Source organism: Grampus griseus (genome assembly GCF_964374135.1).
Source record: "Grampus griseus genome assembly, chromosome: 3".
Taxonomy (NCBI): Eukaryota; Metazoa; Chordata; class Mammalia; order Artiodactyla; family Delphinidae; genus Grampus; species Grampus griseus.
The window spans coordinates 167,244,184-167,260,163 of NC_139019.1; positions in this window are offsets into that span (position 1 = coordinate 167,244,184).

A 15,980-nucleotide genomic window follows, 5' to 3' on the forward strand; every position below is an offset into this window, starting at 1 on the left:
ATCGCATTGTAGTTTTTATTTGCATTTCTTTAATGATCAGTGACGTTGAGCATCCTTTCATATGTTTGTTGGCAATCTGTATATCTTCTTTGGAGAAATGTCTATTTAGGTCTTCAGCCCATTTTTGTGTTGGGTTGTTTCTTTTTTCGTTATTGAGCTGCATGAGCTGCTTGTAAATTTTGGAGATTAATCCTCTGTCAGTTGCTTCATTTGCAAATATTTTCTCCCATTCTGAGGGTCGTCTTGTTTATGTTTTCCTCTGCTGTGCAAAAGCTTTTAAATTTCATTAGGTCCCATTTGTTTATTTTTGTTTTTATTTCCATTTCTCTAGGAGGTGGGTCAAAAAAGGATCTTGCTGTGATTTATGTCATAGAGTGTTCTGCCTATGTTTTCCTCTGAGAGTTTTATAGTGTCTGGCCTTACATTTAGGTCTTTAATCCATTTTGAGTTTACTTTTGTGTACGGTGTTAGGGAGTGTTCTAATGTCATTCTTTTCCATGTAGCTGTCCAGTTTTCCCAGCACCACTTATTGAAGAGGCTGTCTTTTCTCCATCGTATATTCTTGTCTCCTTTATCAAAAATAAGGTGACCATTTGCATGTGGGTTTACCTCTGGGCTTTCTATCCTGTTCCATTTATCTATAGTTCTGTTTTTGTGCCAGTACCGTACTGTCTTAATTACTGTAGCTTTGTAGTATAGTCCGAAGTCCAGGAGCCTGATTCCTCCAGCTCTGTTTTTCTTCCTCAGGATTGCTTTTGCTATTCGGGGTCTTTTGTGTTTCCATACAAACTGTGAAATTTTTTGTTCTAGTTCTGTGAAAAATGCCATTGGTAGTTTGATAGGGATTGCATTGAATCTGTAGATTGCTTTGGGTAGTATAGTCATTTTCACAATGTTGATTCTTCCAGTCCAAGAACATGGTATATCTTTCCATCTGTTTGCGTCATCTTTAATTTCTTTCATCAGTGTCATAGTTTTCTGCATACATGTCTTTTGTCTCCTTAGGTAGGTTTATTCCTAGGTATTTTATTCTTTTTGTTGCAATGGTAAATGGGAGTGTTTCCTTAATTTCTCTTTCAGATTTTTCATCATTAGTGTATAGGAATGCAAGAGATTTCTGTGCATTAATTTTGTATCCTGCTACTTTACCAAATTCGCTGATTAGCTCTAGTAGTTTTCTGGTAGCATCCTTAGGATTCTCTATGTATAGCATCATGTCATCTGCAAACAGTGACAGCTTTACTTCTTCTTTTCTGATTTGGAGTCCTTTTATTTCTTTTTCCTCTCTGACTGTTGTAGCTAAAACTTCCAAAACTATGTTGAACAATAGTGGTGAGAGTGGACAGCCTTGTCTTGGTCCTGGTCTCAGAGGAAATGGTTTCCTTTTTTCACCATCGAGAACGATGTTGGCTGTGGGTTCGTTATATATGGCCTTTATTACGTTGTCTTACTCATGCTCTTGAGGTTATTTATATCTACTGAAACTGCTTGATGGAAATAGTATATAAAGGCGTTATATAATATTCCATATCTATATATCTATATAGATCTATCATCTATCTATCAAGATATACCTTTGCATACTGGACTGTATCTTTGCAATTCTGTATTTGGTGACATCACATTGGTGCTTTGAAGTTGATCGTGGTGAGGGTATTTACACCATGCAAATGGGCAAATCAGCGTCCTCCGCTTGAGAGCCAGCTGTTCGCCATTTACTAGCACACCACTGCACCTGCACGTGTGACACCTCATACATGAACGCAGGAGCCCCCCTCCCCCCACAGGACACCAGAGACACACACAGGCACAGCAGGCTCCTGGACTCCTGGAAACATGAACCTGCAGAGATGCATCCAGAGGGGGGCAGGCAAGGAGATACTAACATAGACCGCTGTGCTCATGCACACATGGTCACACATGAGCACGTGGCATCATGCAGACACTCAGGATGGACATGAGGACATACACACAGAGTGCACACCCCTGGACATACGTGGGGCCACATAATGACTCACACACACATACATGCACACAAGGGCAGATGCTGGGCACCTGTGAGAACACACGGGGAGACACGGACACACTGGTTGTCTTGTGACACAACCCGCCCCCCCCACACACAAAAGCCACAAGTACACAGACCCAGGGGCCTTCAACACAAACCCTTGCTGACTGAGAACCCCGTGCTTGTCCTCTGGGACCCACACACGACGGTCCACAGAAACGTGCAAATGCAAGATACACCTGGAACCAAGGAGACACGAAGGCATACAGATTCACGTGCACGACACATCCTGCAAGCAGTTGATTATTTGTTTAATGCAGCACGCATTGATTGAGCGCCTACTGTATGCTGGGCACTTTTGTAGGCGTGGGATTGTGGTGAAAAAGATAGAAGCAGCCCCCTGTTCTGGGGAAGCTCACGGTTCATTGGGGAAAGCAAACTGTGAACCAGGAAACAGACCCACAAGGTAACTTCAGATGTTGTTAACTGCTGTGACAGGAAGTAAACATCGTGATGTGACAGAGATTGGGTGGGGGTGGGTGGTGGCTGCTTTAGCTGGGCACAGGGGGAAGGGCGTCAGGGAAGGCCATGGGAGCTGAGACCTGAGTGCCCAGGGGCCAGGCGTATAAATGAAGGTCTGGGGAAAGGGCATTCTGGGCGGCAGGAATTTCCTCCTCTTTCGTTCTCTTGCTGTCTCTCTCTCCTGTACCTTGATTTTCTCTCCATCTCTCTTCTTACTCTTCTCTTCCTGGGCTCCCCCTCCTCCAGAGTTTAAACTCTCTCAGGCTTGTCCCCTGACTCCACTGCCCTCTCCCTGCCACCCTGCCCTGCTGCCCCCTCTTATGGCCCAAGTGCTTGAGAAGGTTGTAGACTCTCAGTCTCCATCCTCATGGCCCCATGTCCTCCCTGCTGAGGTCCCCACTGACCTCCTGGATGCTGACCTCTCAGCCGTGTGCCCCTGGCTCCCCTCTCCCCACCCACTACCCCGTCTCACCTCCATGAGGCTTCCCCCACCCCGCCCCCCGCCTGTGCTACCCTTTCCTGCTTTCCTTGGTGGTGAAATATACATAACGTAAGATTTACCATGCCAACCATTTTTAAGTGCACAGCTCAGTGGCATCAAGTTCCTTCCCATTGTTGGGCAACCAGCCCCACCAGACACCTCCAGAACTTTCTCATCTTCCCAAACTGAAACTCTGTCCCCATGAAACACTGACTCTCCATCCCCTCCCCCAGCCCTGGAACCCACTATTCTACTTTCTTTCTTTCTTTTTTTTTTTCTGCGGTACGTGGGCCTCTCACTGTTGTGGTCTCTCCCATTGCGGAGCACAGGCTCCGGACACGCAGGCTCAGCGGCCATGTCTCACGGGCCCAGCCGCTCCGCGGCATGTGGGATCTTCCCGGACCGGGTCACGAACCTGTGTCCCCTGCATCGGCAGGCAGATTCTCAACCACTGCGCCACCAGGGAAGGCCCTCTTATTTTTTTTTTAAGATTTTTTTTGATGTGGACCTTTTTTTTTTAAAAGTCTTCATTGAATTTGTTACAATATTGCTTCTGTTTTGTTTTGTTTTTTGGCCATGAGGCGTGTGGGATCTTAGCTCCCCAACCAGGGATCGAACCCATACCCCCTGCATTGGAAGGGGAAGTCCCCCACCATCCTACTTTCTGTCTCTATGGATTTGACTCCTCTAGGGACCTCATATAAGTGGAATTCGTCCTTTTGTGTCTGGTTTATTTCACTGAGTTTCATGTCCTCGAGTATCATCACGTTGGGACTTCCCTGGTGGTGCAGTGGTTGAGAATCTGCCTGCCAATGCAGGGGACACAGGTTTGATCTCTGGTCTGGGAAGATCCCACATGCCACGGAGCAACTAAGCCCGTGTATCACAAATACTGAGCCCGCGTGCCACAACTACTGAAGCCCGCGTGCCTAGAGCCCGTGCTCTGCAACAAGAGAAGCCACCACAATGAGAAGCCCATGCACTGCAACAAAGAGTAGTCCCCGCTCGCCACAACTAGAGAAAGCCCGCGCACAGCAATGAAGACCCAACTCAGCCAAAAGAAAAAGTTTCATCCTGTCATAGCATGTGTCAGGATTTCCTTCCTTTTAAAGGATGAATAATATTCCATGTGTGTATGGAGAACATTTTGTTTATTCATTCGTCTGTCAATGGACGCTTGAGTTGTTTCCACCTTTTGGCTACTGTGATAATGCTGCTGTGAACACGGGTGTACAAATACCTGTCTGAGTCCTTAATTTCAATCCTTTTGGTATCTGCTGCTGGAGAGTTTTAAGCCCAGGCATGTGAATAGATCCTGCTTGTAGCTTTAAGAGATGGCTTTTTCTTCAGAATGTGGGTGCTATCACTTTGATAGCCAATAGAAGGCAGTGCTTCCCCGGGGCTTCTCTGGCTGAGCTAAGACCACAGAGAGATGAAAAAGGAAAAACCAGACCAGGGATAGAACACCCGAGGCCGAGGGGCCAGACCATGGCTGAGTTAATGAGGGACATGGGTGTGGAACACACGTGGACCTTAGGTTTACCTTTCTTTCTCCCACTGTTCATTGAAATGTGATTGAGTGAAATACTTCTGTGCTGCAGAAAAATCCAGAAGGGCTAAAGATAAAATGTAAAAACAAAACAAAACCGAGGGAATTCCCTGGTGGTTCAGTGGTTAAGACTCCACGCTCCCAATGCAGGGGGCCCAGGTTCGATCCCTGGTCTGGGAACTAGATCCTACATGCACGCCGAAACTAAAGATCCCACAGGCAGCAAAGAAGATCCTTTGAGCCACAACTAGGACCCGGCGCAGCCAAATAAATAAATATTAAAAACAAAAAAACAAAAACGAGAAACCCAACACATGTGGTAGAATGGATTTCAAAGCTACTTTTACAACTTAGGGTTAAAAACTGTTTTTTTGTTTTGTTTTGTTTTTTAAACTAAGACGGGAAACTTGGAAGGCATAAATGAAAGAAATATATGATGATATATAAACTTACAAAATTTTAGGGAATTGATATTATAAACAAAACCAATAAGTAAAAATCAATTAGTCGTCTGAGAAGGGTTAGACTTTCATATATAAAGAGTTTCTACACATTGATAAGAAAAAGACAAAGAACGTAAACAGAAAATTTAGAAAGGATGTGAACAGGTACGTCTCAGACCCAAGAGCCAAAGTATATGAGAAAATATAATCCCTGGGAGCCCAGAGAGTGCAAATTTCAGTAACAATGAGCTATCACTTCACACCCAAGTGAGGCGCGAAAACAACAACCAACAAAAGGGAAAAACATGTATTTAATTATCATCTTATTGTAGTTAAATTGTGGTGGAAATCAGAAAATTTGTGAAATTCTACAGGTTTAACTTGTCTATGATATGGAAAATCCAATATTTTCTAAAACTGAACAAAAAAATTTCAAGCAATTGTCCTAAAATATTTTAAAAGTGATAAAAAAACATTAAAAAGTGATAACACCTACTGCTGACAGAGATGCAGAGAAAAGGGTACTGGGACATCTATCATATGTTTAGTTACTCTTCCTCTAACATGTATAGACCATAAACAATCACAGCTGAGGCTGCCCGTTTGAAATTAATAAACAGAAGTCTCATTAAAAATGGAGTCAGGGGCTTCCCTGGTGGCGCAGTGGTTGAGAGTCCGCCTGCCGATGCAGGGGACACGGGTTCGTGCCCCGGTCCGGAAAGATCCCACGTGCCGCGGAGCGGCTGGGCCCGTGAGCCATGGCCGCTGAGCCTGCACGTCCGGAGCCTGTGCTCCACAACGGGAGAGGCCACAACAGCGAGAGGCCCGTGTACCGCAAAAAAAAAAAAACCCAAAAAAACAAAAAAAAAAACAAAAATGGAGTCAGATAGAGAAGAGATGTGTGGTTGTCAAGGGGGGTGGGTGTGGGAGAGGGATGGATTGAGAGTTTGGTAGGCATCCTCTTTCCCTAGCCCTGAAAATCACTGATTTCTTCTCTGTCCCTATAGTTTTGTCTTTTCCAGACTATTAAATAAACGGAATCATTCAGCTTTTTAGCCTTGAGTCTGACCTTTTCCACTCATGCATTAAAGATTCATCCAGGTTGTTGTGTGTATCGGTGATTCCTTTCGGTCTCTGAGAAGTACTCCATTGTATGCTATATACCGCTGTTTGTTTATCCATTCACCCACTGAAGGTCATTTAAATTGTATCTAGTTGTTGGCAATTATGAATAATGCCACAATAAACATTTATGTCAAAGTTTCTGTGTGGAGACAAGTTTTCATTTCTCTTGGGACAATATCTAGACATGGCATTACTGGGAGTCATATGGTAAATGTGTATTTACCTCCATAAGAAAGATGTAAACTGTTTTACAAAATAGTGTTAATAATATACCATTTTGCATTCCCACCAGCAACGTTTGAGAGTTCTGGTTGCTCCAAGCCCTTGTCAACACTTAGTGTTGTCATTTACTAATTTTAGCCATTCCAGTTGGTGTGTAGTGGTCTCTCATTGTGTTAGGGCCCCTTTATAACATCAGAAAAAATTTTAATAGCTACATTGTTACCAATGTTGATTTCCTTCCTTTTTTTATTGAGGTATAGTTGACTTACAATATTATGTTAGTTTCAGGTGTACAACATAGGGATTCAACATTTTTATAGATTATACTCCACTTAAAGTCATTATAAAATATTGGCTATATTCCCTGTGCTGTACAATGTATCCTTGTAGATTATTTTATTTATTTTTTTAAAAAAATATTTATTTAGTTATTTATCTTTGGCTGCATTTGGTCTTAGCTTCAGTAGTTGTGGCATGTGGGCTCAGTAGTTGTGGCTCACGGGCTCTAGAGCGCAGGCTCAGTAGTTGTGGTGCACAGGTTTAGTTGCTCCGTGGCATTTGGGATCTTCCTGGACCAGGACTCAAACCCATGTTCCCTGCATTGGCAGGCGGATTCTTAACCAATGAGCCACCAGGGAACCCCCAGGTTATTTATTTTATACATAGTAGTTTGTACCTCTTAATCCCTTACCACTCTCTTGCCCCTCCCCCTTCCCTTCCCCAACTGGTAACCACTAGTTGGTTGTCTGTATTTGTGACATCAGAAAATTTGGATGATTGCTCTTGGGGCTTTTACTATCCCTGGATGGAAAGTGGAGGTGACAGGATCTGCAGGGGCTAAGAGTGTGGGGTCTGGATTCAATTCCTGATTCTGCCAATGACTTGCTGTGTGAACAAGCACCTACATCTGTCTGTGCTGCAATCCCGCCTCTGTAACAGAGGTTTAGATGAGGTGATGCAGGTAAAGGACTCAGAACAGGATATCGTACACCGTAGGCACCAGGTAAGTTTTCTCTCCATTTCTGCCAATAGCTTTCCAGCCTCAGGGCCTTTGCACCTGCAGATCCGTCTGTTGGAATAGTCCTCTTCTGGTGCCCTTTTAACTACATAACCCTGTGTGTGTGTGTGTGTGTGTGTGTGTGTGTGTGTGTGTGTGTGTAGGCAAAAAGCTATGATTCTTTCATTAATGCCTTTAATCCATTTGTATTTTTAAAGCAAAACAGTACCTGCTCCCTTTACAAAAAGAGACCTACCTCTATGCAGGGCACATAGTTTATTCAGGCAGGAGAGGCTCCCTAGCATACCTGTATACTCAGGCTTGCCAAATAAAGTAGAGGCCACTGGACATTATATATATATATATATAATATTTATTTATTTTTGGCCACACAGCGTGGCATGTGGGATCTTATACAATAGCTCCCAGGCCAGGGATCGAACCCCCGCCTCCTGCATTGGAAGCGTGGAGTCTTAACCACCGGACGGCCAGGGAAGTCCCCGGACATCTTATATTTTTATTTGTGAATTGTGGCAACCCATTCAGGGACCATTTGGGGTCCCCTGGGGGCTGGATTCTGAGTTCAGACAGCAACACGAGGTAGGGGGAGGCTGGGTCCCTTCTCATGCCCACTCCTTATTGAGGACCTTCTCCTTCCCCTCCTGTTGAACCCCCGGAGAAACCACAGAGGACATGAGAGGCTCCAACAGGAAAACCACATCTTAATATAACCCAAGAACCCAACGTTCTCACAACGAGATGCCCACAGAAGCACAGCATCATTTCCTTACCTACTTCCAATTGTAAGATGAGTCCTGAAATGGATAGCCCTGCCTGTCTCTGCTAGTTACCTGGACACATGAGTCCTGTGGCTTCTTCCAGCCCAAGCTCCCTCTTGAGGTGTGTCTATGGTGGGGCAGGGGTCATCCTCCACTGCATCCTCCACTGCTGGGTGGGGTGCACAGAGGCTCGGGAGAGATGGTGCCAGAACCTGCCTTCTCGTGGTTAGGGTCATCAATGGTGAGAGGTAGTGAGCACCCCAACACCAGGGTTAATCAAGCCCCCCCTGCTAGGGAAAGTTAAGCTTTGAACTTTTAGATGCTGATTCTGCCCTGGGCACCACTGAGAAAGTTTCTTTTTTTGGCCCATGAAGCTCATCTTGGCTAAGAGAGCAGAGAAAATGATCACCTATGTCCATCCTCCGTGTGAACCATGAAGAATTACTAGTAAGTGCCTGGTAACCACTCATCCATCGCAACCATGGAACAGTGGTTAGGACAGTAGCAGGCTGTCCCCTGCCTGGCCCAGTCTTCTGAAACCCACCTCCCTGTACAGGACCTCTTGTGTTATCTGTTAGGCATTTATTTTGAACCAGACATCGTGCCAGGTGTGAGAGGCCCCTGCAGAGCTCAAGTCTGCTGGGGAGACAGAGATACAGGTAAGAAAAAAGCAATATGGCCTGTGCTCTAGCGGGAGCCCAGGTGGACTTGGACTTGGGAGTCCAGGGAGCCATCCTCAGGAAGCGATGCTCAGCAGACCCTTGAAGGATAGAGGAGGCTGGGGGACCCCGTGACAAAGCTGCAGGGGAATCCAAAGTGATTCCACCTGTCTGCTGCAAGCAGAACCATGAAGGGGAGAGGCTATAACGAAGGATGCTAGAGACAGAGGCCGTGGTGTGCTGGGTTGGAGGTCGTAGGTTTGGGAAGAGTTTAGGCTTGGCTCCAAGGACGATGGGGAGCCATGGGAGGATTTATGCTGGGGGCAGGTGGCAAGGTCTGTGGTTTGTTTTAGAAAGAAATCCCTTTGGCTGGGGCTGGGTGGGGGCAGGATGGAGAGAGGGTGCAACCAGCAGGATGGAAAGCAGGTCGGTGGCGGGGTGGGGAGAGGGTGGTTGCTTGGCCAGGGCACAGGAGGGAGACAAACGGGTGGCTTTGAGGGGGATTCCGGAGGCAGAATGAGCTGGATTGGATGTAGATATGGAGGGAGGGTATGGAGTGAGGATGCCTCCTGGATATCAGCCTGGTTCCCTAGCAGACAGGCCCTGGGAGAGGCTCCGGGGCTCCGCACTTGGGACGCATGGCTTCACTTCCCACCAGTCTATGGGTGTAACGTCTCTGCCTGCTTCCCGCCATTTGCCCGTCTCTATTTCCCGTGCTTGGAATTTTCCAGCAACCCCTCTGGCCACCCTGGAAGGGAGAGTGCTGGGAAGAAGTTCCCCCACCCCAGTGGCTGGCCCACCCGACAAGGGAGAGGCTGCCCCGGGCTGACGCTCTTCCTTTTCCTTCCTGGGGAGCCCACTGGCAGGGCGTCTTGGAACCTGGAGGAAGGGTGGGGCATCCCAGCCATGGGGACCTCTCTTCCCACGCCCTCAAGGACTTAGGGGTCAAAGAAGCCCAGGTCTGCGGTGAGGGGCTGGGGAGCTGGTTATCTGGACACGTGTGTGTGCATGTTGCCCTGGGGGTGTGTCTTGCGTGCTGGAGCACGTGTTTCTGCTGTGTGCATTCCTTCCTTCCTTCATTCGCCCATCACAGCTGGAATTGAAATGACAGCGCCAGCCTGACTTAAAGTGGTTGCCTCCCCATCTTTCCACTACTCTGCCTCTCCCCCTCCCACTCTCCACTCTCTCCCTGTTTTATTTTCTCTATTGTCTGCATTTTCTTGCCACTTTCTGAAATCATATTTTTTGCACTCTTTAGATTGGACTTAATTTTATTTAATTAAAATTTTTTTTATTGGAATATAGTTGATTTACAATGTTGTGTTAGTTTCAGGTGTACAAAAAAGTGAATCAGATGATCACAGCTCTAAGGCTGGCAGGTACTCTTCTGTACCTTCACTGGGTGCTTTATTACATTTTATGACGGCATGACTTAGTTCCTTCATCCAAAAAATAAATGGAAAACATTAACAGAACAAAACCAAAACAAACAAAAAACCCCAAAGTGAATCAGTTATACACATACATATATCCACTCTTTTGTTTTTTAGATTCTTTTCCCATTACAGAGTATTGAGTAGAGTTCCCTGTGCTATACAGCAGGTTCTTATTAGTAATCTATTATATATATATATAAATTAAAAAAATTTTTTGGAGTATAGTTGGTTTACAATGTTGTGTTAGTTTCTGCTGTATCTGAAATCATTTCTTGCTCTGCACACATTGACCTGCCTTCTGCCTTCTTGAATGCAAGTTTTTTGGGAGCAGGGATTTTCGTCTATTTCCTTTGCCCACTAGGCACATAGTAGGTGCTCAATAAACATTTGTTAAAAGAAAGGAGGAGAAAGCCCTCATCCCCGGAGGAGTGAAAGACAGATAGTAGATAGGTTAATAACAGCAACAATGATGTCTAACGTTTACGCAGCTTTAAGGGATATTTATGGAATACATACTGTGCACCCGCACCATTTGGAACCGAGACACCAGCAGAGCACAAAGCCCACAGACATCCTTGTCTGGAGTGACTTTTCAAGCGGCAGGGGACAGAGAACAGACATGAAGACCGGAGGAGGTTAAGGGAGTGAGACTGAATATCAGGGAGAAGAGCTGTCTGGGCAAACGGCACAGCCCGTGCAAAGGCCCTGGGGCAGTGCTGTGCCCACCTTGTTGGATGAACAAAAAGGAGGCCCGCGTGGCTGGAGCAGAGGGAGCGAGGCGGAGAGAGGAAGGAGGTGAGGTCAGGGAGGGGACAGGAGCAGGCCGTGCAGGGCCTTGTGGGCCACGGGGAGGACTTGGGCTTTTACCCCAGGGAGGTGGGAACCCTGGTGGGCTGTGGGCAGAGGAGGGACGCGACCTGAGTCGGGGGCTCACAGGCGCCCTCTGGTGGCGGCTTCGGGGAGGACCGACTGTAAGGGCGAGAGTGGGAGCCGGGGTCGAGGGCTGAGGGGACTGCACGGGTCCAGGTGAGCGATGCTGGGGTCAGACCAGGTGAGGGAGCGTGGGAAAAGGAAGTGGCTGGATTCTGGGTATATTTTGAAGACTGAGCTGGTGGTAAGATTTGAGGTCGGCTACAGTTCAAGATGGAGGGCAGACAGTTGGGGGGCGAAAGAACGTTTGGTGGAGGCAAGGATGAACCTGAGAGTTTTGGCTGCGGGGAATGTCAGATCCTGAGTGTGAGCGTGTTGGGTGCCAGACAGTCCCGAGACCCCGACTTGGGGGCGCCGAGGAGGCGGGAGATCCCACGAGATGGAGGCTGGGGAGAGTCCTGGAGTTGCTTCCCTGTGAGTCGTACCCCCCCCCCCCCAGCCCCATGTGAGTCCTCCGGGCTGCTTCTCTTTACTTTGGGGATAAATATCGTGTGGGGTGGGCCTGGGGAAATGCAGGGGCGCGAGGGAGGTGGGGATGCAAGCTTGTGTGTGCCCTCCAGTTTAAGCACGTGTCCCCGGTGTGGCATGTGTAAGTGTGTCAGCGAAACACACCATCTGTCAGAGTCTCGCTCCCACAACACCTTTCCTGACTCCCAAATCGTGTTTGGGTCTCCTGCCATGGCCCGATCCTGCCATCTCTGTGGAACTCTGGGAACCCACATGTCCCCAGACATTTCTCCCCGCTTCAAGTCTGTTTTGGCAGGTGGCTGGATTTGAGCTTTGGGCTCCCCTCTGGTCTCTCTACCCCTGCAGGGCAAGACCCGCTTGTTTGTTTGTTTTTCTTTCTTTTTTACTGACATGTAGTTGATTTACAATATTGTGTTAGTTTCAGGTGTAGAGCAAAGGGATTCATATATACATTCAGATATATATATATTTTTTTCTGATTCTTTTTCATTATGGGTTATTCCAAGATATTGAGTATAGTTCCCTGTGCTATCTAGTAAATCCTTGTTGCTTAATTATTTTATATATTGTAGTGTGTGTCTGTTAATGCCATACTCCTAATTTATCCTTTCCCCTTTTCCCCTTTGGTGACCATAAGTTTGTTTTCTACGTCTATGAGTGTGTTTCTGTTTTTTTTTTTTTTTAAATAAATTTACTTATTTTTGGCTGTACTGGGTCTCCGTTGCTGCGCGCAGGCTTTCTCTAGTTGCGGTGAGCGGGGGCTGCTCTTTGTTGCGGTGCACGGGCTTCCCATTGTGGTGGCTTCACTTGTGGAGCACGGGCTCTAGGCGTGCGGGCTTCAGTAGTTGCGGCTCGCGGGCTCTAGAGCACAGGCTCAGTAGTTGTGCACGGCCTTAGTTGCTCCATGGCATGTGGGATCTTCCCGGACCAGGGCTCGAACCCATGTTCCCTGCGTTGGCAGGTGGATTCTTAACCATTGTGCCACCAGGGGAGCCCTGTTTCTGTTTTGTATATAAGTTTATTTGTATTATTTTTTAGATTCCACATATAAGTGATATCATATGGTATTTGCCTTTCTCTTTCTGACTTACTTCACTTAGTATGATAATCTCTAGGTCCATCCATGTTGCTGCAAATGGCATTATTTCATTCTTTTTTATGGCTGAGTAGTATTCCATTGTATGTACGTACCACATCTTCTTTATCCATTCATCTGTTGATGGACTTTTAGGTTGCTTCCATGTCTTGACTTTTGTAAATAGTAAGACCAGTTTGTTTTTTTTAAGTCCCCACTGGATCCCAAGAGCAGAGCACATACCAGCCCCCCCACCCCGCATACACAAGGTACTCAGTAGACATTTGTTGATTGAATCTGACAAGTGTATATGCAGCTGGGCACTGGGGGTAGTGGCATGAGCAAACAGGATGTGGGTGACACTGTGCTGGTCTGTGCATGGGTCTGAACACATCTCTGCATGTGTCCCGCATGTATTTGCATGTGCCACGCAGGTACCTGCGTGTGCTGAGCACATCTGTATGTGTGCCCGAGGCTGTCTAAGGTGCATGCCCACACGAGTCCCTGTGTGCCATCCCACACGGGTGTACCTTGCACATAGGAATCTGTGCACATCTGCCCAACAGGCACATGCACACACCTGATGACACCTGTGTGTGTGCCCATGTCAGTGTGTTGGAGCATATCTGTGAGTGTGTGATTACACAGGTGTCCACATGCCCCTGAGCAAGTGGGTGTGTGTGTTTGCACACGTGTTTTGGAGGATATTCTTGCCTATGTGCTTACTAACGCACAGATGTATGCTTGAGCACGTCTGCGCATGTGCCCACACGAACACACGTGTGTCCCCAACACGCCTGCGTGTGTCCCCAGGTCTGAGTGTGTCCATGAGTGGTGCCCACGCGCCTTCAGAGCTAGCGTGTCCTGAGCTAAGGGATCTCCCGACGCCCTCAGATTGAGAGAAGAGCTTGACAGGCCCTGACTTCCTCTGTCCCCCAGCCTTGACTCTGAACCTTCTGGCTACCCCCCAAGCCAAACTCGCCTTCAGAGAACAAGGATGCAGTGGAGGAAATTCCTCCCTGCAGCTTCCGGGCCTCCCTGTGGTTCCCATGGAGGGATCCAGAGCTGTCTGGAGTGGGAACAATCTTCTTGGACGGGGGCCCCGGCTCCCAGGGGGCAAGAGCTGGGACCACAAATTCTGGGATGTTCAGGGTCTGATTCTGCTGGCAGGATTCAGCTCCATGAAGTCACTGCTGAGTTCACATGTGGAATTAGATGATACTTAACAAATCAGAGGTGATCTATTGGACAGCCAGTGGGTACCTGGATGGTGAACCTGAGAGGCTATGGTGCCAAACCCTCAGCACACCCTGCTGAGGTGCCAAACCCTCAGCACACCCTGAGGGGCACTGTCAGTAGTGTCCAAATTTCAGAGCTAGGGAGACCCAGAGAGATTTAATTCAAGCATGGGTCACTCTGAGCCAGTGGTCCTTCACTGCAGAGTGACTTCGCCCCCAGGGGACATTGTTCAATATCTAGGGGTGTTTTTGATTGTCACTCTCGTGGAGTGGGGTGCTACTCTCATCTAGTGAGTAGAGGCCAGAGACGCTGTTAAACATCCTACAAGGCACAAGACAGCACACCGCCTTCCCCATGGCAAAGGACGAGCCAGCCCCTAATATCAGCAGTGCTGAGGCTGAGAAACTCTCCTGTAAGTCTTTTTGGGGACAGACAGGATCCTGAAGCGTGGGCTGAATTTAGAGACATAAAAGGTATCTCAGGTGCAAAAGACTTGACAGATGCTTCAGAGCAAAAGCACAGGTGAATAGCCAAGAGCCCACGAAAATATGCCCAGCATCCTCAGTGATCAGATGCTTACAAACAAAAGAACAGGTGAATAGCCAGTGAGCCCATGAAAAGATGCGCAGTGTCCTCAGCCATCCCAGATTAGAACCACCATGAGGTACCACAATACACTCACCAGAATGGCCAGAGTGGACATTTCCGACGATACCAAATGTTGACAAAATCGTGAAGCAACTGGAACTCTCCGTGCTTCTGCTAGTGGAACATTAGATGGTACAACCACATTCTGTTGGTCAGACCAAGTCATAACGTCACACAACCAGCCCAGATTCCAGGTCTGGGGAAGTGGATTCCGCTTCCTAACAGACTTGCGAAGAATTACAGTCATGTTTTCTGATCAAGCAGGATAGCCCTGTACAGCCTCAAGACCAGGGGCTTAGGGTTCATGGTGCTTCCCACGGGAAGGAGGAACCCAGCTCAAAGGCCATGTTTCAGGATTTTAAGTCCCTGGTAGACACAAGCGTCCATGAAAACCCTGCCCTGATCATCAGTCATCGCAGGTGCTTTAAATATAGTTAATACCTACAAGCATTTTGAGTAAAGATGAATTTTGAACAAAGCTTCCTCCCTCCCTCCCTCCCTCCCTCCCTCCTTCCCTCCCTTCCTTCCTTCCTTCCTTGCTTCCTTCCTTCCTCTCTTTCTCTCTTTCTTTCTTTTTTTCATTTTTTAATATTTTGGCCACACCACATAGCATGTGGGGTCTTAGCTGTCCGACCCCATTGAACCCACGCCCCCTGCATTGGGAGCATGGAGCTTCAACCACTGGATCGCCAGGGAAGTCCCTCTTTCTTTCCTTCCTTCTTTCTTTCCTTTTTCCTTTCTTCCTCCCTTCCTTCCTTTCTTTTTCTTTCTTTCTTTCTTTCCTTCCTTCCTTTTTTCTTTCTTCCTTCCTTCTTTTCTTTCTTTCTTTCTTTTTCTTTCTTTCTTTCTTTCTTTCTTTCTTTCTTTCTTTCTTTCTTTCTTTCTTTCTTTCTTTCTTTCTTTCTTTCTTTCTTTTCTTTCACTCTCTCTCTTTCTTTCCTTTTTCTTCCTCTTCTTCTCCCACCCTCTCCCCTTCCCCCTCCTTCTTCTCCATCTTCTTCTTTTTGGTTGTTCCTTTCCTCGGTTTCACTATTGTGTGAAAAAGAGTCGCTGACCTCTGACGGAGGCGTCTTGGGAGAGTGGGAAGGTGGTGCTGACTCTCCAGCCCTGTTCCTGGCAGGTGGGTGTGGGTGACCTCAGGGCAGTGTTTGAGGACTTGGGAAGAATGGTGCACCGACTGGTCAGGGCTTCCCAGGCAGGGTGTTCCTGAGCTAGGCCTTGGAGAGGTTCCCATGGCTGACACTTGGGCCTCAGCCACACCTAAAGGCCAGGGAACTTCCCAAAGTTCAGCCTCTGAGGCAACAAAGGCAGCTCCTACCTCTTTGAGTTCAGTCAGAACAATCGTGACATTTATTGAGTGTGGGCTGTGTGTCAGGCCCAGGGCTGAGATGCTATAAAT